Below are 26,917 nucleotides of genomic sequence, written 5' to 3'. Positions count from 1 at the left end.
TATAGAATAGGGAAGAAAAAAAAAAAACTCTCCAGCAGAACAAGCTCTGGTAGAAGTAGAGATGAGACTTGGATAAAGGATGAAAGTCTATTGACAAAGGAGTTGCTGCTTGGGATCAATAACCTCTCCTTATGAAATAAAACCACTACCCTTCAGCATCCCAAGAGAATAATGGAAAGTTTAGTCAGTGATAAATAGCATAAAAGCTTTACACTTGGGGTCCTGGGATGGGCAACATGAAGCTGGGAGCTAAAAAGATGAGGAGTAAGTGGAATTCCTAGCATCTTCATCGTGTTTCTTTGTCTTCTTTCTAGAATCCTTGCAGTCAGGCATACACTGCTCCTCCGTTCTATTATTCATTCCTAGGTTTTTTTCTGGGGACATGGACACTGATTCAGATCCTGACATGTCCAATCAGTTCCAGAATCCTGAACTAGGAATTATGAATGATGACTACTACAACATTCAGTGTTGAGATATGTTCGTTTGCATTCATTTTCACTGGACAGAGACTTTTAGGTTTCTTTCAAAATGTTAATGATGCTACCCCATTGTCTTCCGCCTCTTTTGTTGAAATGGCAGCGATATTTTTGCCTGCCCTGTCTTCCAGCTGACTAATCTCTTCTACTATATCCAATCTGTTGCTAGATCCATCTATTAATTATTATTTTCAGTTTTTATATTTTTCATTCCTGGAATTCCCATATTATTCCTTTGTATAATTTTAATTATTTTATGAAATTCTCTATCTCACTGTTTTCTTGAATTTATTAATTGTAGTTATTTTTAAAATTGCATCCAATAATGCCAATATCTAGACCCCCTATTGTAGATGATTGCCTCTTTTCTCTCTCTTCATTTTTATATTTGGCCTATCTGCTGACAACCTTGTATTTGTTTCTTTGAATTCCAGAAATTGTGCCTAAAATATATAGCAGCCCTTTATTATCTTCTTCCAGAGGAGATTTAAATTTTCTTTTGGTAGATGCTTAACATAGAATCAGTCTACCTTGCTTCAATGTGGGACTGAGGTGATTCAGGGTTGAGTTTCAGTCTTACAGGGATATTTCATTCTGGTTTATCCTTACTCCTATTTTTTTTAAGGTATTTCAGCTGAATAGGCTGGTGTCCTTAACAGATTTTGGCAGGCCCTGAAACCAAATTTCTATCTCCCCATCACTGATACTGTCAAGAGACCAGTTCAGATTTTTACTGTTTCACTAGTACTTTATTCTTGGCTTCTAACCCTTTAGCCACTGCAGTTTAAGAACTGGCATATATGTCACACAGGATGTTCAGCTCACTTCTCTGACACTGCCTTTCTTTTAAGAGCTACATCCCTTGTTTCTGTCTGCCTTAGTTGCCCTGAACTACAGTTTTTGTTCCCAAATTCCTATAAGGCTGCTGAATACTCTAAGCCACTGGTCTTTCACTCAGCCTTTTGAACACATGCCACAATCAGCAAATGTTTCAAGGGGAAAGGCATCAGAAAATATCACCCTCTGCCATGGACTGAATTGATCCCCTACAAATTCATGTAGAAAGTCTATAATCCCTCCCTCTACTCCCAATGTGTCGCTTTTTTTTATAATAAGACTTTTAGGAGGTAATTAAAGTTAATTTAGGTCATAAGGATGGAGCCCTAATCTGATAGGATTGGTGGCCCATTCTTTCCCTTGCATGTGTTATCCACCATGTGGCAACACAAGAAGAATGTGGTTATCTGAAAGCTAAAAAAGAGAATCTTCATTAGGAAACCAGGTTAGCTGGCACAACTATCTTGAACTTCCCAGACTCCAAAATTGTGAAAAATAAATTTTTAGTATTTAAGCCGCCCAGTTATGGCAGCAAGAATAGTCCAAAACACACTCCTTCGTGTATTTTTCTCATGGTCTGGTCCTTAAAATCTTGGCTAAGATGATTACTTGCTAATCCCTTCAATTTTTTTTGTTTTGCTTTTGTGTTTCACTTGTCTTTTATATACCTACTCTTAGTAGAAATTTGGTATAAAAGCTCCATCAAATGAGTGAGCAAAGTTCTCACAAGGAGACAATGGAAAAATAGGCTGAAATTAGATAAGGCGGGGTGAGGAAGATGGGTATTATTCTGATGGCGATGGGACAATACCATGGGATCTATCATTGGCATGAATTAATACATATATGAAATTATCTATCTCCATCTATATAGATATATATGTAATTCATAACCTGGGAGATTAATTCTGCTCTCTGTGACAACATTCGTTATAAAGAATATAGGAATAGACATAAAAGATTACTTTAGAGGATCACTGTAGAAATCTAGGTGGGAGAAGATGTGGCTAATGTAGTCACAAAGGTAGTAAGTAGAGGTCAGAACTGTGATCTCTTAAATGTGGCAGGACTTGCTGACAGGATGAATATTTATTAACTTGAGGGGAAGAAAAGCTGAGGTGATTTGAATATGTTTTTCAACCTGAATAACAGATAGTGGGAAATATACAGAGAAGGTTTGTTTGGAGGAGTAACAGGAGTTCTGTTAAGTTTGGAATATTTGTTAGATATCTGTGAAGGTTAATTTTATGTTTTTCTGGACTAGACTATGGTGACCAGCTATTTGGTCAAGCTAGTATAGATGTAATTGACACTGTTTACTAAGTAAAGCAGCTGATTGTGGGCCTCATCCATTCAGTTGAAGGACTTAACAACAAAGTCCGAGGTTTTCTTCTGACTTGCCAATATTCAGATTTAATGCAATATCACTCCTATCTGAGTGTCCACACTAATGGCTTACCTTATGAATTGTGGACTTAGCCTCCATATCTCATGTTTTGATTTCTTTAAAATAAATCTACTTTAAAATAAATATATGAAATACAGAAGGGCCCATTCTAATTAAGGATGATCTTATCTCAAGGTCTTCACACGACTTACATCTGCAAAGACCTTGTTCCTTTCTGAGGTTCCAGGTGGGCACACATTTTGGGAAACACTATTCAATAAATGATAAAATTGTCCCTACAAGATCCTGTTTGTTCAATACTATTGCCCTCATATAGAATTACACTCATCATAGAATTACTTTTGAGATAGGCCATTGGCTACAAAGGTACTCTTTTATAAATCATATAAATTACCTGGGACTGTCACCACATCTGTGCTTTCATTTTATGTTCAAGGCAAAATTATATCAAGGTTGTATGTGCCAAAGACTAAGAACTGTATCACTTCCATTAGCTTTGCTTCTAGGCAGAGTGGAGGCTTTATTCAATAATAATGTTCAAATCTATAAAATAGACCCTATCCTATGGATTGATGTGGTTATAGTTGGCCTCAGTTTAAGTTTCCATCTTTCAGAATGTGTGGAAAGTTAGATAATCAATATTCTTGACCTAGTGGCTCTGCTCCGCTTTTATGGCTGCCTAGCCCTAGAGATATGTCATTTTCTGTGCACTGAAAAGATCTGCAAAGTGTCTGGACCAAAGTAACTAGAATTGCCCTCATTCACAAAAGGCCTCAGAGAGCAGATTAAAGACCAATTCCCCTCCTCTGCTGTCTTTTCATCTGATTCTTGTGGTCATTTTTGCTGATGTCAGCTCCACTCTCTCCAGCTATCAACGTCATTTTGCTACAGAGATGGATGGCGGAGCAGACTGCTGGAGTAGCTATCCATCACACATGCCTATGGATGATCAAGGCCATGTCTGTGACTCCAAATTCGGTAGCAATTAAGTATGGGTTGCATCCAGCAACACAACTCTCTTGTGCCACCCACTGAGAATCACAGGATCAAAAGATTGTCTTCTTATTTCAGAATGCTGCTTACTGCTCACCTATTGAGATTGAAAAGTGGAAGCAAAGATGAGAAGCAAAGTTAAATGATGATGAAAAACTGAATAAAAATATTCAGTAACGTAAGCAATGGATCTAAGGGGTCTTCAAGCATATTGATTTTGTGGAAAGCAGTGTTGTTGGGTGTGCCAAGACTTTGTATGCAAATGATAGTGCTTTTGTGGGTCAAAAGGAGCTAAACAAGGCATATACCCAGGAGTGAGAGATGGTGTGCTGCTCACAGAGATATGGAAGAACGACCCTCTGATATTGAAAACCAAGATTACTGGTCACTTAATAAATAATTCTGCAGGGTCTGATTCCTCCTCCAGAACCTGGTTTTGCTACAGTCATTCCTTCAGCTTTTATTAGGCAGACACTATTACTGATTCACTGGTGGGTTGCAAGAGATACAGTAAATGCAATGTATTACCCTGGGTTAAGAACTATTTGCAAATAAACATCAAATTTCTAGCTCAAGTCACTTAAAAATAATAACAAATGTAAAAATAATATTAAATATTTAAAAATTATTAAAAAAATAACAGAATAGTGCCAAAAAATACATTTAATATGTGAAAAAATGTGACTATCTTCTAGATGGGCCAGGAAAATTCGCTAGTACATACATATTTCATGCTGCTCTCCAGGTGTACCTTCTTTCTTTGAGGACAGTTATTTAGCAAGTATTAGTTGAGCACTTACTCTATGGATACAGATAAATGGCTGTTCATTCATAGAGTATGCAGTTTAACTAAAGAATCCAAATGTTTGGATTCTCACTTTCAATTTATCTTGAAATATACTAATTTTTGCCTTCTTTCCATTCTCGAAGGTGGGCATTTTATGACTTCTAGGGTGGTAAATAGAACACAGAATAAACTGGTATGTGTGTGTTAACACTGAGAACATGCAAACGGTCTCCTACATCCTTTTTTGTGGTAGGAGCAGCTTGTGGGATGTCTCTGCAGACAGTATCCTGGCCTGTGTGGGGCACCATCTTCCCAGAGGTTTTGTACTTCCAAGCAGACGGGGAGGACCACATGGAGGAAACAGGGAGCTATTTTTGAGAGGCTCATGTTCTTCCTTTGTTGTAATCTGGAGCTTGATCACAAAGTAACTGATTTTTACTCTAACATTATAAAATTATGAACTTTATACATTGTGTATTCAAAATATGTTATATATTGAACTAGTCAAAGTCATGTCTGCATTCAAGTTCTCTGTATGTACTGAGACTCATTAATGAAGGAGGTAGTTGAAATGCTATGAAGAAAACCAAGAGTATTACATTATGAGCGCAGCTGGTGCCATTTTTCATTCAATATAATGCTTTCCTGATTGGAAATCCATAGTCGGCTGGTAACCCTGCAATTTTCCTCCCAAATGGTAGGCAAACAAAATGATTTTTTTTTTCCTTTAGAGTGACTATTTTCTGGAGCCTCCTATCCTGAAATATGCCTCATTTAGCTCTTCATTCCTATCACAAAGCATTGTGCCTACAAGAATATTGCAAGACCTAAAGACCAGAATAGACAAGTGTCTCCCCAAATTGGGCATCAATCCCACAGTTTCAACTGCTGTTGCTGCTGCTGCCCATTGCTTTCCATGCTTGCTTTACCCCAGGAGGCAGAGGCTGGGGAATCCCCTCTAGCTTTTTACTACCAAAATCAGCCATGCATAGATCAGGTCAACATATTCTAAATTAGGTAAGATAAATAATTTGTATTGTCTCCTTTGTGCCTGTAGAACTTCAGATTTGAAGGCACCCAGGTGAGGTGAGTGGGGACTGGAATCCAACCCCTACTTTGCTCAGCATGCTGTCTGCTTAGGCATGTTGCTAAACTCATTCACAGGAGGAGGGACTCAATCCTAACTTACACAGGCAGCGGATGAGGTGCTGGTTGCCCTGCGCACAACAGGATCCACCCAAACTGGGTTTAGGATACCTATTCAACCTTCTTTCTTCTCGGATATTTTTCCTGTTGTCTTAAGCACATAGCTCTTCCTCACCATTTGTAAGAACACGCTTCACATTCACCCAGGACACCTCTGAATTTCAATTAACTTGGAGTACAAGAAGTTTTTTTATTGCCCTTATATTTATTTATTTATTTTTAATTTTTTTTATAGAGGCATGTTTTACTTATTTATTTGTTTGTTTGTTTTTTTGTTTATACATGCACTGGGTACAGTCAGAAGCGCGGGAGGGTGAGAGAATTCACCAGAGCCAGAGCGGGGAGCAGAGCAGGCAGAAGGACCGAAGTACACTGCTGAGGGGAGCAGCGGGCTCTGGTGGCCGGGGAGCAGCCGGGGATCAAACCGGCGCCGCAGAGGCCGCGGGCAGCTTCTCAACCCAGTGCTCAACCGCTGCGCCACCGGGGAGGCCCTATTGCCCTTATATTTAAAAGTAATTTTGACCATTTGAATATGTTGCTACCGTGCATGGTTTATCTTTACTCTGTAGCATCCTTGTTTGTAGAAGTTTTAGTGCATTTGGCTAGCAATAGGTTACATGCCTTTAGGAATGAAGGAAAGACTTGTGGGCATGTGAGCTTATTTGCATTGCACAGACCGTGTGTGTGTGTGTGTGTGTGTGTGCATAACTGGTAGTTTCTGTTCTGACTTTTGCTCAATTTGACTTGAGTTTGGCTAGTTCTCTACCTTTCCCATCTCTTACATTTACTGCCAAACAAACTGCTTTCTTTCAAGTCTAACTTAAATGTCACTTCCTTTTCAAAGCCTTCTCCACTGCCTGGCAGTCCCCTACATGTTCATGTAACTGCTCACATGTATAAGATCTTTGTCACGACTAGTTTGCATTTGCCTGCCTGACAGGGTCAGCCTGACTGTGAATGAGTTCTGTGGAGGGAGGAACTGCACCAAACGAATTTCTGTAAGGTCCTACACATCTCTGTTATTTGGAGAAGGTTAAGTGACTTCATGGAGCATGAGAGAATCCCTGCTGTGTGGCCATTCAACACTCAATCTCCTAGAAAGCACAGTAGAGTTTCTCCCCAAGGAGAAAAAGTTCATTTATGCTGTACATACAAATTTTGCACAAAATTTCAGATTCTTCTTGAGTTGCTGCAATCTTCCCAGGGACCTGCCTATGGGTCCACAGAACTCAGATCAAAAACCATTTGGTAAAGAAAATAGACTAATTGTCCTTTTGCATCTATGGCTCAGTAATGAGCTAGACACTTCCCTGTAACTTCCTTCACTCAGATATTTATCATGCTGGATCTGAGAATACTATGACCAATGTCATACAGGTACTCACTGCTCAGTGAGAGAGGCCAGCAAATGGGTTGTTGATTAAATTACAGCAGGGCGAGTGCTGTTGTGCCATGTACATGGATACCTGCCTTAGGAAAGTCATTTCAGATTCCTAATTTTTTTTTTTTAAGATTTATTTATTTATTTATTTATTTATTTATTTATTTATTTATTTATACATGCACTGGGTACAGTCAGAAGCGCGGGAGGGTGAGAGAATTCACCAGAGCCAGAGCGGGGAGCAGAGCAGGCAGAATGACCGAAGTACACTGCTGAGGGGAGCAGCGGGTGGCAGGAGAGATCTGCGCGCCATGTGGGACCCTCCTCTAGTGGCCGGGGAGCAGCCGGGGATCGAACCGGCACTGCAGAGGCCGCAGGCAGCTTCGCAACCCAGCGCTCAACCGCTGCGCCACTGGGGAGGCCCTCAGATTCCTAATTTTATGGACCAAATTTTTTCCCAAAATGCTGGGCAACCAATATGAATAGTCAAGTTTTTATTATATAAAATCAGTATCTAAAAAAAAGTGTTCTACTATCAACCTCATTTCATTAAATCTTATCCAAAGAGGAGAAATGTATAATAATGGGGTAAAAAATACATTCAATTAATCACATAAATATTGAAAAATAATTTTTTTTTCTCATTTCATTATGGACTTTTGAAAACTTCTCACACATTGCCACCTAACACCTAGTATTTGGATCTCCTACCTTAGGAGTCATTGAAAGTTCCCCAGAAGAAGGACTATCCAAATTGAATTTTAAGGGATAAATGAGAAGTTAGAATAGTGGAAGTTTATTCCAGACAGATGAAATAATAATTATAAGTCTCAGAGATTAAATATCTAAAACTTGTGCATGTAAAGGAGAGGTCAAGTTAGCAGGAAAGTTTGCATAGAAAAGGTGAAATGGACAGGACTCAAAAATTCCTAGGAACTGAATATAATTGCAGAGGAAGGGAAGCATATTCTGGCCATAGGCTGGGGCAGACACAGGCAGTGAAAATGTGGGGGCCCTGTGTGAAGACCACATTACTCTGAAGCCAGGTGAAGGGCAAATTAGCCAGCAAGATGTTCCTATGGGCACCTTAGAACAGGGTAGGGCAGGAAAGCCTTAAAGGGTGCCTTAGGGTGGGCGCAGAACAAGACCAAGGAAATGGGGATGGAGGGAGGTAGGCAGGAGAGGGGCATTTGAGACCAATGGAGGGATGGGTGACCAGGGTCAAGATGAGTATCCAGAAAGCCGTGCCATTGTCAGGTGAAGAGAGCCTGTTTTGCTAGGTGGAAAAGTAGCTGAAATGGTAATAGACTATGCAAATGAATGTAAGATTCATTCTTCAGAAAGAAACAGCAGAACTCGAGGTAGAGGCAGATATATCGTAACCACAGTTAATATTATTTTAAAAACAATTTGAAGATATTCTCTTCTATTATCTATAGGCCATGATTTTCTTCAATCAGCTTATAAAAATAATAAAGTCATAATTCACTTTTTAAAAATTTCTTGCAATTGTATTAATTCTATTGGATGCATTTTTTGGCATGGGCTCTTTATTTAAAGTTTTCAACCTTGCAAGAATCTGTAAGTAATTAATTACTATGATCTTCTGGTCAAATAAGTGTTTAAAATGTTATACAATCCAAAATTGCTCTGTTCAGATAAACTGGGTATGTAGTTCTCATCCATCTTAGGGTGACTGCTATATAATCCTTTAGTGAGATAAATAAACTTTTAAGCAAAGATAGTGTTAATATTTCTGGGTATTTTCTATGGAAGAATTTGTGTGTAAAGAACAACTCATTGTCAGAGGCTTTCTACTTATGGCATGTGAGTATTAAAAAACCATCTTCGCCTGGAACCACCATTTCCTACCTGCCTTTTCCTCCTGCCAAGCTTTTAAATCAGTAGCAAATAATTTTTAGATTCCTTTCTTATTAAAGCATTACCATAGCCAGCACAAACACCATCTTTTCCCTTCCTCCTGCCATGTGTACTCATAATGTGGTTTCTTATTAAATATACATGCAATCTCTCATTGCATATAAATGTACCTCATCAAAGAATAAGGGAGACCCGGCAACTCTGCTATCAATTGGTCATAAAGACAAGGTAATCTCTGAATGGTGTTCTCGGGCTTTCTCTTAAAAAAAAAAAACCAACAACTTAGAGTGAAGTAACTTTACCAGCCATCCTAAGGAGTTGTATTGCGGTTCCCTTCTTACATATTTATTAGGCTGCTTTATTTCTTATGTCTGAGACCACAGGAAAAAAAAAATTGCTTTTCCTATTTTCTGAAGAAAATGTATAAAGTCATGGGTTTTGTCTTCATGGGGCCATACTCTTGTCTTTGGAGAAAATGCCTGATGAAAGCCCCTGGAGGTAATGGGGGCAGTAGGGTGGGTGGGTGGGGGAGTAGAAATAAAAAAGTAGTGAAATACTATCTGTGGTTCTAGTACCTCTCAGAGGAAAACCACACAGCACCATAGAAGATAGACTTTGAATGAATAAAGCATAAGAATAGTCCTCTTACCCAAACAATTTAACTTTAAATACAAATGACTTGAAATTCACAGGAATGTTATGCAGGGAAGGAAAAAACTGGAAGCCTATCAAGGAATAATAAAATAAAGACGTGGAAAGACAGTCTTTTGTTTCCATGAGGGTGCAGTCTTCCTGGGAAAGCTCTTGGCCCTCTGATTGGGAGTGCAAAACTACCTTGTTGGAAAACACACTGGGATGGGTGACTTGCACCAGGTCTGCACACTCTGGGTGAAACATATCTATTGACTTACAAGCTGGATGCACGTGTCAAAATGCAATCCGGTATTTTTGCAATAATAGCTAGCAGTCTTGGCTGTAAATTATTTATGGAGAGTATTCAGTGCAAACAGGTTAGTGCACACATCCACTTCAGCTTGACTGCCCGGGTTTTAGATCACGCAGACATTCAACTCCTTAGAGATCTGCTCTTATCACTGCAAACCCTAAAAGGGGGCCCAAGCTGCAGCCAGTTTAGCAACTCAGGGCCAGCCACCTGGCCCCTTGCTAAAGCTCCACCTCAAGGTTCAGTGAGTAAACACGGTCCCTCTGCCACCCTCTGGCCCCTGCGATGTAAGGTAATATCAGACATGAAGGCGGATCGATCTTCCAGAGCAGAGGCATGGCCGTGCTCCCTCTGTCTTTGTGCAGATACATGGAAGAATGTGCACGGCAAAGGCCACGGGTGATCTTAACGCAAGATGACATTTCACTAATGCCATGTTTCTGAACTGGGAAGAGCTGCTAGCCAGTGAAGCCCTCGGTTTAAATTTAAATACGTGTGGTGCCAATTGCAATGCAGAGCATGGATTTCCCCTTCTGCCCTGGACTGTTTCAGCCATGGTCATTTCCATTTCTTCTCAGTGATCAATGTAGGCAGGTGGACTTCTCTGCGGGGCCACACAGATGGCCAGAAAGGTTACAGCATCTTTTACGTTTTAAGCATTAAAGCCACAAGGGAAAGCAAACTATCTCTTAATATTTCAGGAAGGCTATTCTGCCTCCCCATCAAACAGGCAATTAATGTGATACGAACTTCAGATGTCCCAGGTCAGATAACTATTCACTTCACTCTATCTTTTTTTTTCTGTCCTTTAAGATGGAAAGATATTTCAGACTTTCCACTGCTTAATCGAGAAGAACTATTTTGTCATAAGAGATCACAGTTTTCATTTGTGGGATTTAAACAGGAAATGGGCTAAGCTGTCTGTTCACCAGCTTATAATATGAACAAGAGATGCCAGCACAACTGTTGGAGCAAAACTTGGAAACATATTAGCACTGCAAAATGAGCAGAGCCAAGAAAATCTGTAGGTTCGAAATTTCTTTAGGGCTGGATGCAGCAGTTATCCCCCAAAAGTCTTTCAAGGAGTTAAAAGAAAAAAAGGGGGCCTCCCTAGTGGCACAGGGGTTAAAGACAGTGGTATCAAGCTATCTGCAGCCACTGCAGCACGAGTTTGATACCTGGCCAGGGAGCTACCCACACGGCATAGCAGACCTCTCCTGTCTCGCCTGCTGTTTCCCTCAGCAGTGTATTTCAGTCAGTCTGCCTGTTCTGTTCCCTGCTCTGTCTCACCGCTGGCCTGTACCCCAGTTCTTGTATCCATAAATAAATAAATCTTAAAAAAAAAAAAAGTGGTAAAAGAAAAAGATGAAAACCTTTCCAGATCTCAACGAGCAAAGTTCCAGAAAAAACAAGTCCTGGATCCGCCAAGTAAAAGCATGTGTGACTCAGGGCCTTTCTTTTAGACTCTCTGAGTATCCGTTTCTTCAGCTACAAGATTAGGGAAAGGAAATCCCCCCAGAGCTTTATTTTGTTGTAAGGACAAATGATGTGCTATAAGTTTATGGCATAGATTTACTGCTGCTGCCCCCCACCCAAGGTATGTCCACTTCCTACTGCCTGGAACCTGTGAATGTAACCCAAATTTGAAAAAAATGTATTTTTCAATGATATTATTAAGTTAAAGGCCTTGAGATGAAGACATCATCCTGGATTATTATCTGAACTGTCCCTAAGTCTAAGGACAAGTTTTCTAAGAGACACAAAGAAAAGATACAGATCAGAAGATCATGTGAAGAGGGGGGCAGAGATTGGGGCTATGCGGCTTCAAGTAAGGACGCCAGACCTCCAGAGGCTGGAAGAGGATAAGGACAGTCCCCTAGAGCTTCAGGCAGGTAGGGGATCCGCCAACACTTTGGTTTTGGACTCCAAGTGAACAAATTTTCAATTTTCAGTCACAATTTTGTGGTAATTTGTCACAGCAGCCTTAGGAAATAATGTAGTTATGTTCTAGGATCCCCACAATTCAGTCATCTTCAGAAAGAATATTTTAAAGCAACATTCAAAAAGTTCAAAATGAATGACACAAATTCCATGATGAGGAAGATATTTAAATTTCTAGATGTTAAAGGATTTGATATCGATGCTAAATTCTTTGATAGTGAAGAAATACACTCATTACAATATTAAAAAAAAGCAGTTGAGGTGAGGTACAATTTTTCTGTTAGAGAATATAACTGAGAAATATTAGTTATTAAGTTTTTTTTTTAATTGAATTATGCTTTGGAGACTTGTAGTTTCAAAGTTCACATAAGTGGAAATACAGGACACTCAGTCAAGTAGGATGATAATCACAGAGAAACTTCATGTAATAAATTGGGGTTCTAGGCTCTAGCTGCACATTAGAAGCAAATGGGAATATATACAAGATCTCAGTACCCAGGCTTCCCCCCAGGCAAATTATCAGAATTTGGGGATATGGAACCCAAACATCAATTAGTTGTAAAGTACCCCGGAAGACTCAAATGGCAGCCAAGATTGGGAACCACCACTGTGAAGAGTGAAGGGGGCTATAGTGGGGTTGCTCCCTGCGTTTCTGGGGGACTCGCCTCTACGAACCATATCTTGGTGTTATTTAAGTGCCAAGTTGTATACAGTGCTGAGAACCAACACTACCCTAACAAAAGAAGTTGTTACAAAAAAATAAAAGGGTATAAAAAATGACAAATGGTGAAAAGGCTGATGTGAACCATGTGAAATTGTACATCGATCAGGGCTTAATTTTCTGTTCAACAGTTTAGGTTATTTACAGTTATGGATGGCAATCACCAGGATTGATAATGGTGACTGTGATGTTTGTCTAGTTCTTTAGAGTTTGTGAAGCTCAAAACTCTCTTGCTCTCAGTCCCTAGTGTGATGGTTCCATCACAGTTCTGTATTTCAAAGATATATTTCTTCAGTACTCTTTGCGGAAATAGATGAAATGTTACCCTCCCAAACCACAAGTCTATCTAGAACCCATTTGGAAAAAAAGATCTTTGTAGATATAATCAGATAAAGGATCTTAAGATGAGGAGATCAATTGTGGATTATACAGATGATGCTTAAATCCAATGATAAGTATTGTAAGAGATACACAGAAGAGACTCAAAGAAATCCAGGTGAAGACAGGTGCAGAGATTAGTGTTTCACAGTAATCAGGCAAGACATTATAAAAGGCAGGAATACTCTCCTGGAGTTTTTGGAGGGAGTGTGGCCCGACCTGATACCTTGATTTTGAATGGCCACTAGAAGTGTGAGAAAATAAATTTCTGCTGTTTGAAATTACTAAGTTTAACCCATTCACTATCTTTATCTTTGAGAATAGAATTCAAGTTCATGATCTGGCCCAGCTGTCTTTCACCCTTACATCCTGTCAGTGGCTTGCATAATCTCTACGCAAGCTGTCTGCTTCTTACTGCTCCCCCACACTCCTGCTTATACTAACATGGCCACACCACCCCATGTTAGCAGGTGCAGTGACAGGACCCTTTTTCACAACCAGAGGCTGGTGGACTTCTTGTTAGCCATCAGCTGACACACAGGCTTCGAAGCTTTCTTAAACCTCCAGGCAGCCTGCCTCAGCCTGGTATGTTCTCAAATTGCCTTCTAATAATTTATTGTAGCTTTTTTTGTATTGCACATGCCACACACTACTGACATCATTTGTTTACCCAAGTATCTCCACATAACTCTGAACTCTTTAAGGGAAGGGACAGTCATCCTAGCTTGGGGCAACTGGAACAGTACCTAACCGAGTGTGACTTCTCATTGATGCTCAATAACCATTGTTTAAGTTAACTAGTTCATTATGGTAGCTTTTAATATGCATTATTTTAAAAGTCAGGTGAAATGCAGAAGCCATAATCACATTTTTTACAAAAGAGAAAATTGAGAAATAAAGATGAATGTAGTTGCCAGAATTCAAGACTAAGGATTTGATTTCAAATTGGTATATCATATACCTGGAGATAGATATAGATCCTACACACATATTTATACATACATCTGTATCCATATAAATTTAACCAAATATATTTAACTATGTAGATTAACCATATATATTTAACCACATATATATGACCACAAATATTTAACTATATATATTTAGCCTTATAGAAATACTCAACTATATATGGATATTATGTACAACACTAGTGCTCTCTGCACCATTGCTCTCTGTCTAGTATTTACACATAAGTCTCACGTCTGGTAAGCTCATTGAGAATGGGAGCCAGTCTCACTTAATATTTTTGCCATAATGTGTCTTCTAAACAGCAGTCATTCAACTATTTGTTGACTGGATTAATGATCATTTCAATGATGATATTTTATTAAAATCTCTTCTCTATGTCTAAGGAAGTATCCTGTGTAATGTCATCTTACTAATAGGGATAAATATGGAGTTCCCGGTCCATTACTTCTTCTTTTCTGCCCTGTTTCAGGAGATGATGGGCTTGTTAACTGAACTGATGTATTTCACTCTGAATGTTTTCCTGCTGCTGTGGTGATTCAACAGGGTTTATCCTTTTCATTGATTTTTCAGAAAGCTAATAACATAGAATTTCACTTTAGGGGCAGGCTTAGACACAGAATTTCACTTTAGGGGCAAACTTAGACAAAGCCAGTTTAGATGCTGTCATGAGAAGGGTATACTTTAACCCCTTATTTTTGGTGCCACTAGAAAAAATCAGCAAGAATAAGAATCATATGAATGTGGAGTCAAAGTTTCCATTTACTGTCAGCACAAAAGAAATCATTATCTAAATCCCATTTATAGTCACTAACAGAAGATTAGAGGTAGGGCCCAGGGTTCAGGAAAAGCAGATGGGTATGTGGGAGGGATTAAGAAGGTACTTAAGAGGGTGTGAGTTGGAAAGAGAAGAGTAAAACAATATGGAACCAGGAAAGAGAAAGGGATTTCCCAGAAGGCTAGTTGGAGCCTTGAGCCTGCCTTGTCTGTGTCACTAGCTTTGGAAGTGACAATAAATATCAATCAGATCAAGTATGTGATGATTTGATCATTTTCTCTACACATTTCAGAGGCAAGTTGTAAGGATTAATTTCCCTGGAAAATACTTCAGACAGAACATACTCTGAAGAGTAGCAAATAGGCCACATTTTAGATGCTTTTAAAACATATTGGAGAAAAATGACTGTGGTTCAAGTATTAGTACATGGATATGGCTGGTCTCACTTGAAAAGGGCTTTATTTATCAGTTGGTATTAACTTTTCCAAGCTGTGGCCCATGTACAATGTGCTGGTAATATATTCCAGGTGAACACAGAAAAAAATCAAACTTAGATTTACTCATTAAAATTTTTGATTTACAATTAAACAACTAGGCTTATTTTTCATAAAAGTAATAATTACCCCATGAGTAAACCATTGCTTAAACATAGGTTGTATCCTAAACAAAATTGATGGCATTCACTGAAAATTTATGAAGTATTTCTCCAAATGTACAACACTATTCCAGGACCTTACATTTTCAAGTCATATGCCCCAAACTCTGATCAAACCAGGAAATATCACAACATAGGATTATAGTACAAGACTTACAGCAATGTAATCACTTGAGCATCTAGTTGTCCTCTAAACATTTATTAAGTGATTTTGTAGGAACCTAATTTGGATTATCTTTTGGAGATAGTCCAAAAAAAATTTTTTTTAAGTTTATTTATTTAAAGATTTATTTATTTGTTTGTTTGTTTGTTTATACAAGCACTGGGTACAGTCAGAAGCACAGGAGGGTGAGAGAATTCACCAGAGCCAGAGCAGGGAACAGAACAGGCAGACCGATGAAGTACACTGCTGAGGGGAGCAGCGGGCGCGGCAGGAGAGGTCTGTCACGGCATGTGGGACCCTTGCTGGCGGCCAGGGATCAAACTGGCACTGCAGAGGCTGCAGGAAGCTTCGCAGCCCAGCGCTCAACTGCTGTGCCACCAGGGGAGGCCCACCAAAAAAAATTTTTTTATAAGATCAGTTCATGTACTTAAGTTGTTTCAGAATCTAGGTGGAGATGCAGACACAGTGAATTAACATAACTTAGCACAACATAACACAACACAACACAGCATAACATATGATACACCGTAAATGAAAAATACACATCAATAGGTTCCACAATAGGGACATAAAGTGGTGAAACAAAAACATTCCCTTTACACTGTAAACAAGAGAGATGTTTATTAATGTCACCCAGGAAACAGGTTGCATTATCACTATTATCTTCACACATTTGGAAAGGATGTCTTTTTTTCCCCACAGGTACAATCCCAGAGACTTTCTAAGGTTGACATTTTAAACTCATTACTGAGCCCCTGGCTTGACCTGACAGAGCAGTGCACCAGAGCAGGAGACCTGAGGGGTTTTCTTGCTTCTGTCACCTCCTCATCCAATGACCTTAGGCAAGACTCTTAGCTGAGTTTGAGTTTCCTCTTTTCTAAAAGGAAGGGGACACTATCTAACTCACAAGGTCATGGAAGCAAGAGCCAAGAGAATGTAAGCAGTGTTCTTGACCGTATAAATATGAAGTACCATGTGATGAGAAATGCAATATGAAAGAATTCACTTGAAGAACTAAAACCTATAGTGTTCATAGCTGTGTAAAAATCCAGTCCCATTAGCTATCCTAAGATGAAGCAGTTTGAAACTTTAACATATTAATAGTCTGAACAAAAAAGACCAGGCCACATGATTGCATGTACATATGCATCCATTTGTAAGTACCATCAACATGAATATATTGAGATTACACATGTAGGTAGAACATAGAGTCAACACCACAATTTCTCTCACTAAAATGATCTTGAAATAAAATGCATCAATGGCTCTTGGGATTAGAAGTCCTTTAGGCTATGTTACAGGGGATTAGCAATGCTCTGCCAGCTCCAATAAGGATGGAAGGAAGTCAAAGTGATACCACGTTCCCCTGTGCAACCATGCATGGGAAGCCAGGGAAGGTGGGACCTGTCTGTGTCTCCCTCCACACTCATGGTTTGTTTTTTTTTTAAAAGATTTTATTTATTTATACAAGAACCGGGGTTCAGGTCAGATGTGTGGGAGGGGTGAGAGGATTCACCAGAGACAGAGTGGGTAACAGAACAGGCAGACTGACGAAATACACTGCCAAGGGGAGCAGCGGGCAAGACAGGAGAGGTCTGCTTCACCATGTGGGATTCTCACTGGCCAGCCGGGATAGAACCCGCGCTGCAGAGGCTGCTGACAGCTTCACGGTGGGGCGCTCAACTGCCTGTGCCACCAAGGATGCCCACACGCTCATGTTTTAAAGGCAGATGGAGACTCTGGCAACCTAAAATACTTTGCATAATAGCTTACATCAGCCTGAAAGAGACCTCAAATTTGTTAATAACTTGGTAGAAACCATATCTGTGTTTGAAATAGAATTGCTAGGTAAGATACAGGACACCTAGTTAAACAGAATTTTAGGTATGCTAAAATAATTGAAATAGGATGGGCTATTTGGGACATGCCTATACTTAAGTATTATCACTGGTTTTCTGAAGTTTGAATAGAATCAACATCCTGTATTTTTAGTTACTAAGTCAGAAGCGATGAGAAGTTCTGTGACCCTCTGCCCAGTAATCTCATGAACTCAATTAACTCACGAGGTAAACAGCTCTGACTCTTTGCCCTCCATGGGACTTGATATTCTCCTGGTTCTCCCTGACACTGTGAAGGGGCAGTCACAGACCATTGTGCTGATAGTAATAGGTAGGAAATCACAGCCCTGCCTGAGATTGCTTAGAACTCTTCAACCACATTCCTGCTCTCTGTTGGAGAGGCTTGGAAACAGGCACACAGGTGCTTTTGCAGCAAACAAAACACAACTTCTTTTTCTGCAGAGAGTAAACGGTAGCTCCAGGAGGATCCTGATTCTAATTCTACCCCAGATGAATCATTGCAGTAATGATTACTGTTTACAGTGCTTCGTTTTGACTTTTCTTTGATTATTTTTTAAAAACAACACCACTGCTACAGAGCTAATTGGAATCTAATTATTTCCACATAGATTAGTGTTCTTAGGCCTCTGTCTGAGACAGGTCATGAGATGGTGGTCTCAGATCAGCTTCTTGTCGCTTACATTATTAAAAAAAATAGGGAAAGGGTACTATTCTGCATAATTAGCAGCCTTAATTAAAAACTGGACCAAGATATCAGCTGTAGTGGTGGCTTGACAAAGCCCTAGGGCTAACTCTGGTTCTGCTGCTTTCTGATTAGAATACAAAGCTGGAAATAGCACCTCCATTATATCCATTAAGATGGGATGCTTTCAGTCCTGATAATCAATTCAGGCCTGGTTGTCATTTTCATAAAGGCTGGGCAGGGAGGAGAAAGATGCGAGAATCTGGTAAACACGTCCCAAGATTTATGGTCCATATAATAATCTAGTATTCAAAATCACTGCCAAAACTCTGAAGGGATCCCTGCTTCCTTACCATCTATGCAAGATCTCTTATCCTTGTGGGTCACAAGGCAATTTTCAGCTTGCACAGGGAGCACATCTGAGAATTTTCATTGAAAACACATTGTAAATTTTTAAAAATAAAAAGTAAATAAAGTAATTGAACCAGCTTTTATTTAACTGCCATTCCAAGTGGAGTGGAATGTGGTACACTGGAATAAAATTCACACTGTCCCTTTGTGACAATTCTTTGGACTAAAATTGTTCAACTTTTTGATAATGGCAATGTAATTACACCAAATGAAATTTGTTTAAATGTGTTAGTCTTCCTGTGACTATAAAGTTGCACCTAATATATATTACTGTAAATCATCCAAACAGTAAGAAAGGCTATCCTATTTTTTTATAATGGTTATTTTCATAGTTTTGCACAGTAGCTGATAAATACTAACATGAGAAGATGCGCCCATTTCATGAGTAATGTAGAAGAACTAGTGCCCAGAAAGATTTGGGAGTTTGTAATATAATGACAGGCATAAAATCTAATTAAGTGAAGACACAAAATCCAGAGATTAAATAAGGCAGTGTGTTTGGGGGACAGAAAAGGAATAAGGGTCAGCCAGGGAATGATAAGAAGGCCACTGGAAAGTGAATGGTGTGCTGCGTGGGAATTCATATCCTAGCCAGTAGGAGTCAAGAGAGCAAATGCATTTTGAATTAATGTTTTTGTGTCCATTGGGTAGATACCTAGAAGTGGAATTGCTGGATAATATGGAAGCTCCATTTTTAGTAGTTTGAGGAACCTCCACATAGCTTTCCATAGTGGTTGGACCAGTTTGCATTGCCAGAGCTTCTGTACAGCAAAAGAGACATTAACTAAAACAAAAAGACAGCCACTGAATGGGAGAAAATTTTTGCACACAATACTAATGATAAGGGACTGATCACAAATATCTACTAAGAGCTGATGAAACTCAACAAAACAAAGTAAATAACTCAGTCAGAAAATGGGCAGAAGAGCTGAAAAGATGCAAATGGCCAACAGGCATATGAAAAAATATTCAATATCACTTGTAATCAGGGAAATGCAAATCAAAACCACAATGAGATACCATCTTACACCAGTGAGAATGGCACATAACAAAAAAACTAGCACCAACAAATATTGGTGAGGATGTGAAGAAAAAGGCACAGGAAATCATACATTGTACAAAAATGATGAATGATGTAATAAATACATATTAAAAAAAAACAAGAAAAAAGAAAGCAAATGCAATAGATAATAAAGGTCTCATGGTCCGGTGGTAAAAGGTAGTCTTGTTTTCCAGGAGAATCAAAGTTTGTGTTCAGCCTGTACCCCCAGATGGAAGCGGGAAAATGCTGTGAGGTTATTAGGGTGTCTTTGTATGTGGACTGGGCAGAGGACTGGTGTTCCCGAGAAGCTTTCAACACTGAATAGGTACTGGAAGACCTCAGATCCCACATTGTCTAAATCTGTTCTCTCTCTGGACCTCTCTCCTCCAGTGTTCTTTAAACACGCTGTAAAAATAAGAATCACCTCATTATGTATTACTCTGATATTTTCTATTCTATCCTATATTCGTGTGTTTTTTAAAGTTCTGACCCAAACCCACAGGCTTGACTTTTTGATGTGCTAATGCATGAAGACCCACAGTTTCACAAACACTCAGCTAGTAGACATAGCATTTTCTTAAAATGCATAAATCTGCTAAAATGGAATGTGTTTTGTATTCACATAAATATGTGTAAGTGTGGAATATCTAAAACTGCATACATCCATAAACATTTATATCATATCTAAATGCATATATAAAATTTTACAGATGTGGTAACTATTTGCTAAAGCTCATGAGAAATTTTGAAGCAAGCTTAACTATATCCTTTAATCATTTAGTTACTTAAATCCATGTTAAATGTAAAATGGTAGTTTATATTTTTATTCATGTCATTTAGCTTGCCTTTTAACACAAAGATTTCATAATATAACACTATATGGTGTAGGGATACAGGTTCACACCTCTTCAGATTATGTTACTGTTAGCCGGAAAAGGATGTCCCAAAGCAAATTCCATATAGGCTTTGTGGACTCCACCCCCACCCCAGGTCAAAGCCAAAGACACTGGGAACTCCAAATCCCATCACCACCAAAGGGAAGGTGGCTGGGACCTGAGGGTGGGGTTAAGCAGCCAGGTGGATACAAAAGGCAGACACGTGGGCTTTGGGGGGGCTCTCCATTTTTGGCTCTCCGCCAGCTCACAGCGTCAGGCCAGCTCTGAGAGTGACTTTGGGTTTTCCAGGTCGGCGGATCGGGTAGGACGCATTAAAGACTTTATTTCCCTATTTTCTCCCTGAGTTGTACATTTTCCTTATTTCTTTTTCTCTTGTAAATAAACCTTTTATTAACCCTTTTGCGTGTGTCTGTAGTAGAGTATTCATAAGTCCCTTTAAAGCGCGCGGGTGAGGACCCACAGCCAGGAACCCGTTTAATATCGGGGTTGCTCTATAACATTACCACTTCAGAACCACCATGAAGAACCAATAACTCTCCACCATAGACCTATTGGACTCCCTCACGCCAAAATATTTTAATTAATATAATTAACCTAGCTGGCTCTTTTGAATTATTATCTAAGTTCCTCCTATAACTTTCTGTGATAAGCTTCAGTTCCAAGAAAAAAGTCTGTAGTGTCAAGGACACAACTGGCCATTTTTAAGTAACTGCCTCTCAAACTAGCACATCATTTCATTCAGATATGATTAGACACAATATAATCAGTAACTCAAAAAGTGTATTATGTGTATTTTTTCCAAATGACAAGTATTTTAGAATAAAATTACCCGACTAGAGCTCCCTTCTTACCTGCATACTATTCACTGACTTCTTTTTTTCTTTCTCTATCACCAGAAGGAACAGCAAATCTCTTAAATCAAATTGTTAACTTTTCCCTGTTTTAAGATCTATCAAAATTGAAATAACCCTGTTCACTAGGCATGCTCCAGGGAAGATCTGGTTGGCACACCAGAAAAGGCATCTAAAAGCAATAATGCTTGAACTGAGTGAGGTTAGGCTGATCGGCTGGAGGGGAAGGTCATCTCTGACAGAGTGACACCTGCTGTAAGAAGGTCAAGGTCACTGAGAATAGCTAAAGGTCAACGGAACATCATACTCTAAGTGAAGTCAGGGGTCAGATTGGAAATTGTAATTTATTACATAGAGGGGGAGAGAGAGATTCAATATCGATATGTTCACAAGTCAAGGAGAGACATGATTAAAATTTCATTTTTGAAAGATCACTTTGAAAAAAAGGAGAAAATGGATTGAAGGGCATTGAGACACGAGGCTAAGAGTTCAGTTGAGAAGTCATGGCAGTAATCTAGAAGAGAAATGATAATGGTTGGATGAAGACATCAATATGGAGGCGAGGACAAGGACTCAATATAACAGAGTGGTGGCCAAACGTCTGTGCCTCTTGGGGACAGTCAGGTAGACTGGCAAATGATGTTGGGGATGGGGCAGAGGTGATGAGGAAGGAGATGACAATGTCCTGCCTTCTGGCCTGGATACCTATATAAAATGTGATGCTCATAACTAGGATCAAGCTATGCAAGAAAGCTTATAATTCAGCTGGTAGTTAAGTTGTTGTGAGTCAGGCTATCAAATTAGGGTATATGTAGCAGAAAGCAGAGGCCCAAAGGACACCAACATTTAGCACACAGGCTATCAATCAGTGGTCTCCATTTACCCATAGATATGGTGAGTTTGGCTAGCACAGCATTTTTTAAAACTTGGATTTGAATGCCTTTGGGAAGTGATAGGATGCCTTTGGCACTCCTCACAGTTCATTACCCACAGCATTCTCCACACCTGCCCAATTCCTGCTGGGTCCCTAGAGGCACTAAAGTTGCAACCCCTAAAGAGTGTGGAAGAAGAAAAACCCAATAAAAAGGAAAAATCAATAAAAAGGCAAAAAAAAAAAAAGAAATACTAGGAGGGTATGACTTCCTGAAAGTTGAAGAAGAAGAGAGTTTCAGGAAAAATGGAGCCATCAAGTGTATTTTATGTCACAGATGGTCAAGTAAGATGAGGAGAGACCATCACCAGGGAATGGGGTGATCTGGTGGCCGTTTATTATCTTGGTAAAAGACAGCGGGGTGGGTGGAGGGTAACAAAGTCAGATTACAGTGGTGGGGCGAAGAGTGAAAAGAGTTTGAGGAGGTGGGAATGGATGGTGTGAGGAAGCATAAGGGACTATGAATGGAAGGAGAGAGGTAACTAATGGCAGATGTGTGGTCGGATGGGAACATTCACTCTCAGAATGGGAAACATTTGAGCATGTTTTAATGCTGAGCAAAAATAGCCAGAGGGTTGATCAGCAGGGAGTATGGGACAGAAGAGATGTCATGTTCAGCGTGAAGTGATATTGTGTAGCAGGCACTGCCTAAAACACTAGGGACGGGGAAAGGAAATAAGAGACAAGGTTTCTGTTCTCATGTTTACATCCTATAGGGGGAAGACAGCCATTACAAAAAAAGAATAGATAAAATAATTTTAGGTAGTGACTTTCTGTCCTCTATTAGTCTCAAAGCCTGGAGACTAAAAGTCCATGAGCAGGTGTGACTTTACATTGGGTATTTGGGGAAGTCCTTTAAGAGAACTGATATTTGAGCTGAGGCTGGAATGGAATCAGGAGCTAACCACGGATGCTCTAACATTCAAATGGAACAGTTTGGCCTCTTGGGCAGGCATGAGCTCGGCGTGTTTGGAAGAGAGAAAGAACTCACAGGGACGCAGGAACCACACTGTAATGGAAGAGGGTGTCAGAGGGAGGGGCAGGGGTTAGGTCAAATGTCAGTTGTAGCTGCAGTGAAGATTTTGGGTGTATTTAAGTTGCAGTGGGTGACTGGGGGAGGAGGGCAGGCAGGGTAGTGCCTACAGCCTGGGTTGGGGGCAGGGTGGGGCTGGCCCAGATTAGAGAAATGGGCCTTAGACTGGTGCACTGCCAACTCTTCCACTGAGATGGGGAAGCAAGAAAGAACTGGTGAAAGAGGAGATATTTCTAGGGCCTCAGTGTTCTCAGTGAAACTAGGTGCAAGAACATCTAAGAGTGAATGGGAGGTTGCAGAGCCCAAGCTTGTATTCATCTGCAATAGCGTCTCTAATAAAGCAACAGTGACTGGGTGACTTGAACAAGTGAAATTGCTTTTCTCACAGCCTGGGGGCTAAAAGTCCATGAGCAGGTGTCTGCCAGTTTGGCTTCTGCTGAGACTCTCTTCTTGACTTGCAGATGGTCACCTTCTTGCTGTGGGCTCACAGGTGGGACCCCGGGAGAGAGCCAGCGGCTTCTTCTCTTCCTCTAATGACCCTAGCTCTGCTGGATTAGAAACCCGTCCTTACAATTTCATTTCACTTTTATCACCTTTCACAGGCAGCATCTCCAAATACAGGTGCATGAGAGGTTAATGCTGCAGTGTATACATGTTCAGTGCCTGACAGGAGCACAGGAAAACTTAGGAGCATTGAGGAAATGGAAAAGGAATTGATTAAGAATATAAAAATTACTTTCCAAGGTATTTTTTTCTTTATTAAGTCTAAGTTACTTCAATTTTCTCCATGAGTCCAAACTTTATGTTACAGAAAACTATTTGGGTGATGATATCATTGTTGTTAATGTATAATCTCCCATTGACTCAGAAAGAAGGTGGCCCTGATGACTGGAAAGATAAAGCAGATTGGCATGACAGCCTGGAGCTGGGAGGGAGCTGAAGCACTGTTTTAAAAAAGGACAGAGAGGGCCTCCCCGGTGGCACAGCGGTTGAGCACTGGGTTGCGAAGCTGCCCACAGCCTCTGCAGCGCCGGTTCAATCCCCGGCTGCTCCCCGGCCACTAAAGGAGGGTCCCGCAGACCTCTCCTGCCACCCGCTGCTCCCCTCAGCAGTGTACTTCGGTCCTTCTGCCTGTTCTGTTCCCCGCTCTGGCTCTGGTGAATTCTCTCACCCTCCCGCGCTTCTGACTGTACCCAGTGCTTGTATAAATAAATAAAATAAATCTTTGAAAAACAAACAAATAAATAAATAAAATCTTAAAAAAAAAAAAAGGACAGAGATAATAGAGAGAAACACGGAGAAGGCCCGTGAGCCAGGACGCACCAGGAAGCAGTGGACACAGCTCAGTGAACGGAAAGGAGAGAGCAAGGCCCTGTGACTGGCAGCCAAGGAGGGACTGGGGAAGACTAGAAATGCCCAGGATTTGTATTCATTTCTTCCTAATGTAATTATGTGCTTTTTTCCCCAAAGAAACCTTCCACCAAACCTAGAATGTGCACGATGCTATGCGGATCAATCTGCTTCGCTGGCAGCTGGGGAGGCCAGTGATCCCATTTTAAAATCTGCACATGGAGGAGACCAGGGACGATAGTCACATGTCAGAGGCTTTCAAAAGCCAGCCACCCTCACGCAAGAGAACACACAAAAAAAACTAGCATTCTTTTCACAAGGTTTCAAATACTGAATTTTGACTAGTGCGCCTTTAGAAGATTCACTCTACTCTGCAGGCAAGACTGAGGTTATGTTTTAAAGTCCCGTGCAGGCTCTCCTGCCCTGCTTCTCACTGCAGCTTAGGGTACAGCATCCCTGAGTCTGCCCATCGCCTGCTTACTGAAAAGGGAAGTGACACCTAATAGTGCCGTTCAAAAATCAAAACCACAATTCTAGAAGCTGCTGCATTTTTCCTGACTCCTTTAGAATGGACACAGAGAGTCTCCATTTGAATTCCCAGGCACCTGTACATGATTCTAAGGATCAAATTTCTCAGCCTGTGACTTTGCTCACCTAGATGATCCTCAAATGTAGGCTTTTCTACAACTAGGCTGAGAGAGGACTGCCCTGCGTCTCCTTCCCATTCTCTGGATCTCCGAGCTGGGTCGTGCCTGGAGTGGCCCATTAATCAGTGCTCATGGGGGTTGATGAGCATATGAATAAATAATAATTAATGACCATTTTGACTCACCCAGATGTTTATCTTCTCAGTGGCATTTATTGTGGTTCCTGGTATATTTATGTTTTCTAGAAATATTTGCTGATTGGGGGACTTATTTTGGATGTGAGTATTGTGGCAGCTTTATTTTCAAGGTTCCCCTGAAGTGTCCGTGCAGCTCCATCTGGGTTTCCAGTGCCAGTGATTACAAAAGTGTCATGTGAAAGTGGACTGGGAGGCAAAATATATGCAGGAAAAGTAGAAATCACCAAGGAAAACGACTGAAGGGGAAATCAATATGAGGTGAAAGGTCAACAAGCCTCCTGCTGTTAGTCTGTCAAAATGTATTTAATGGGTTCATTGGATATTTTTCACGTTTAAGAAATTGACATGAGAAAGGGTTAGCCTCTAATAACTTTTTATCTCTCACTTACAAAATAGCTATTTTTTTCCTTTAGAGGATTTTACTTCAGATCTCAGTGTTACTTTCATGCCCAGAGATTTGTGGCATCAACACAACTATATATGGCAAGCTTCCAAAACAGATAATTATTTTCTAAACAGTGAATCCTATAATCACAGCCACATTAGTGTCAAAGTGTAATTTTAAATATATTCATTGAAATTAAGTAATTATCAAATAGGGAACTTGCTATATCCAAGGATCTAGTTCTGAGTCTTACCTCACTGTATTTATTAAAAGGAAATCTTATTTATTTTCTTCTTAATCATCTGTGCCATTAGATTGATCTTCAGTTCTTACTGCTCTAAACAAGAGAGTAAGAATAACAAATACCAAAAAAAATTAACTCATTTTCAGCAACAGATTTTTGGCAAAGGTTGTTAAAATAAAATGTCTCTCTACGTAAATTCACTTGCACTCTATTATTCAAATTTCTAAACTCAGTTGATAAATATTTTTTCCTATGTCTTTCACTTATTTGTCTATTGATGAATGTTCTTACTTAATAATCCATGTTTTTTAGACAATTCTGTCATCATCTTTTTAGAAACTAAGGCTTTTGCATTTTTCTAACATCTTTAATCACAGTACATTTAGTTATATTAGAAATATTAATTCATTCTGTGGTTCCTGAGCTATACAGAGGAATTAAGCTTTATACATTAAATTCAGCACAGTATACCTTCATCTATCAACTGTTTTCTCTCTCTTTTTTTAAGACTAAGAAATTCATGTTCAAATTTTAGATTTCCTTTAGTTTTCTTTTTTTTTTTAAAGATTTATTCATGCATATAAGAACTGGGGTACAGGCCAGATGTGCAGGAGGGTTCACCAGAGACAGAATGGGGAACAGAATAGGCAGACTGACTGAAATACACTGCTGACAGGAGCAGCGGGCGAGGAGAGGTCTGCCGCGCCATGTGGGTATCTCTCCAGTTGGCTGGGATCGAACCCATCCTGCAGAGGCTGCAGACAACTTCACAGTGTGGTGCTCAACCCACTGTGCCACCAGGGAGGCCCAAATTTCCTTTAGTTTTCTACCTTGAGTACCTAATAACCAATTTGGCAGGTTCAGACTAG

The sequence above is a fragment of the Talpa europaea genome (genome assembly GCF_964194135.1).
Source record: "Talpa europaea genome assembly, chromosome: 6".
NCBI lineage: Eukaryota > Metazoa > Chordata > Mammalia > Eulipotyphla > Talpidae > Talpa > Talpa europaea.
The sequence above is the reverse complement of the archived record's forward strand: the minus strand, read 5'-3'. Positions refer to the sequence as shown.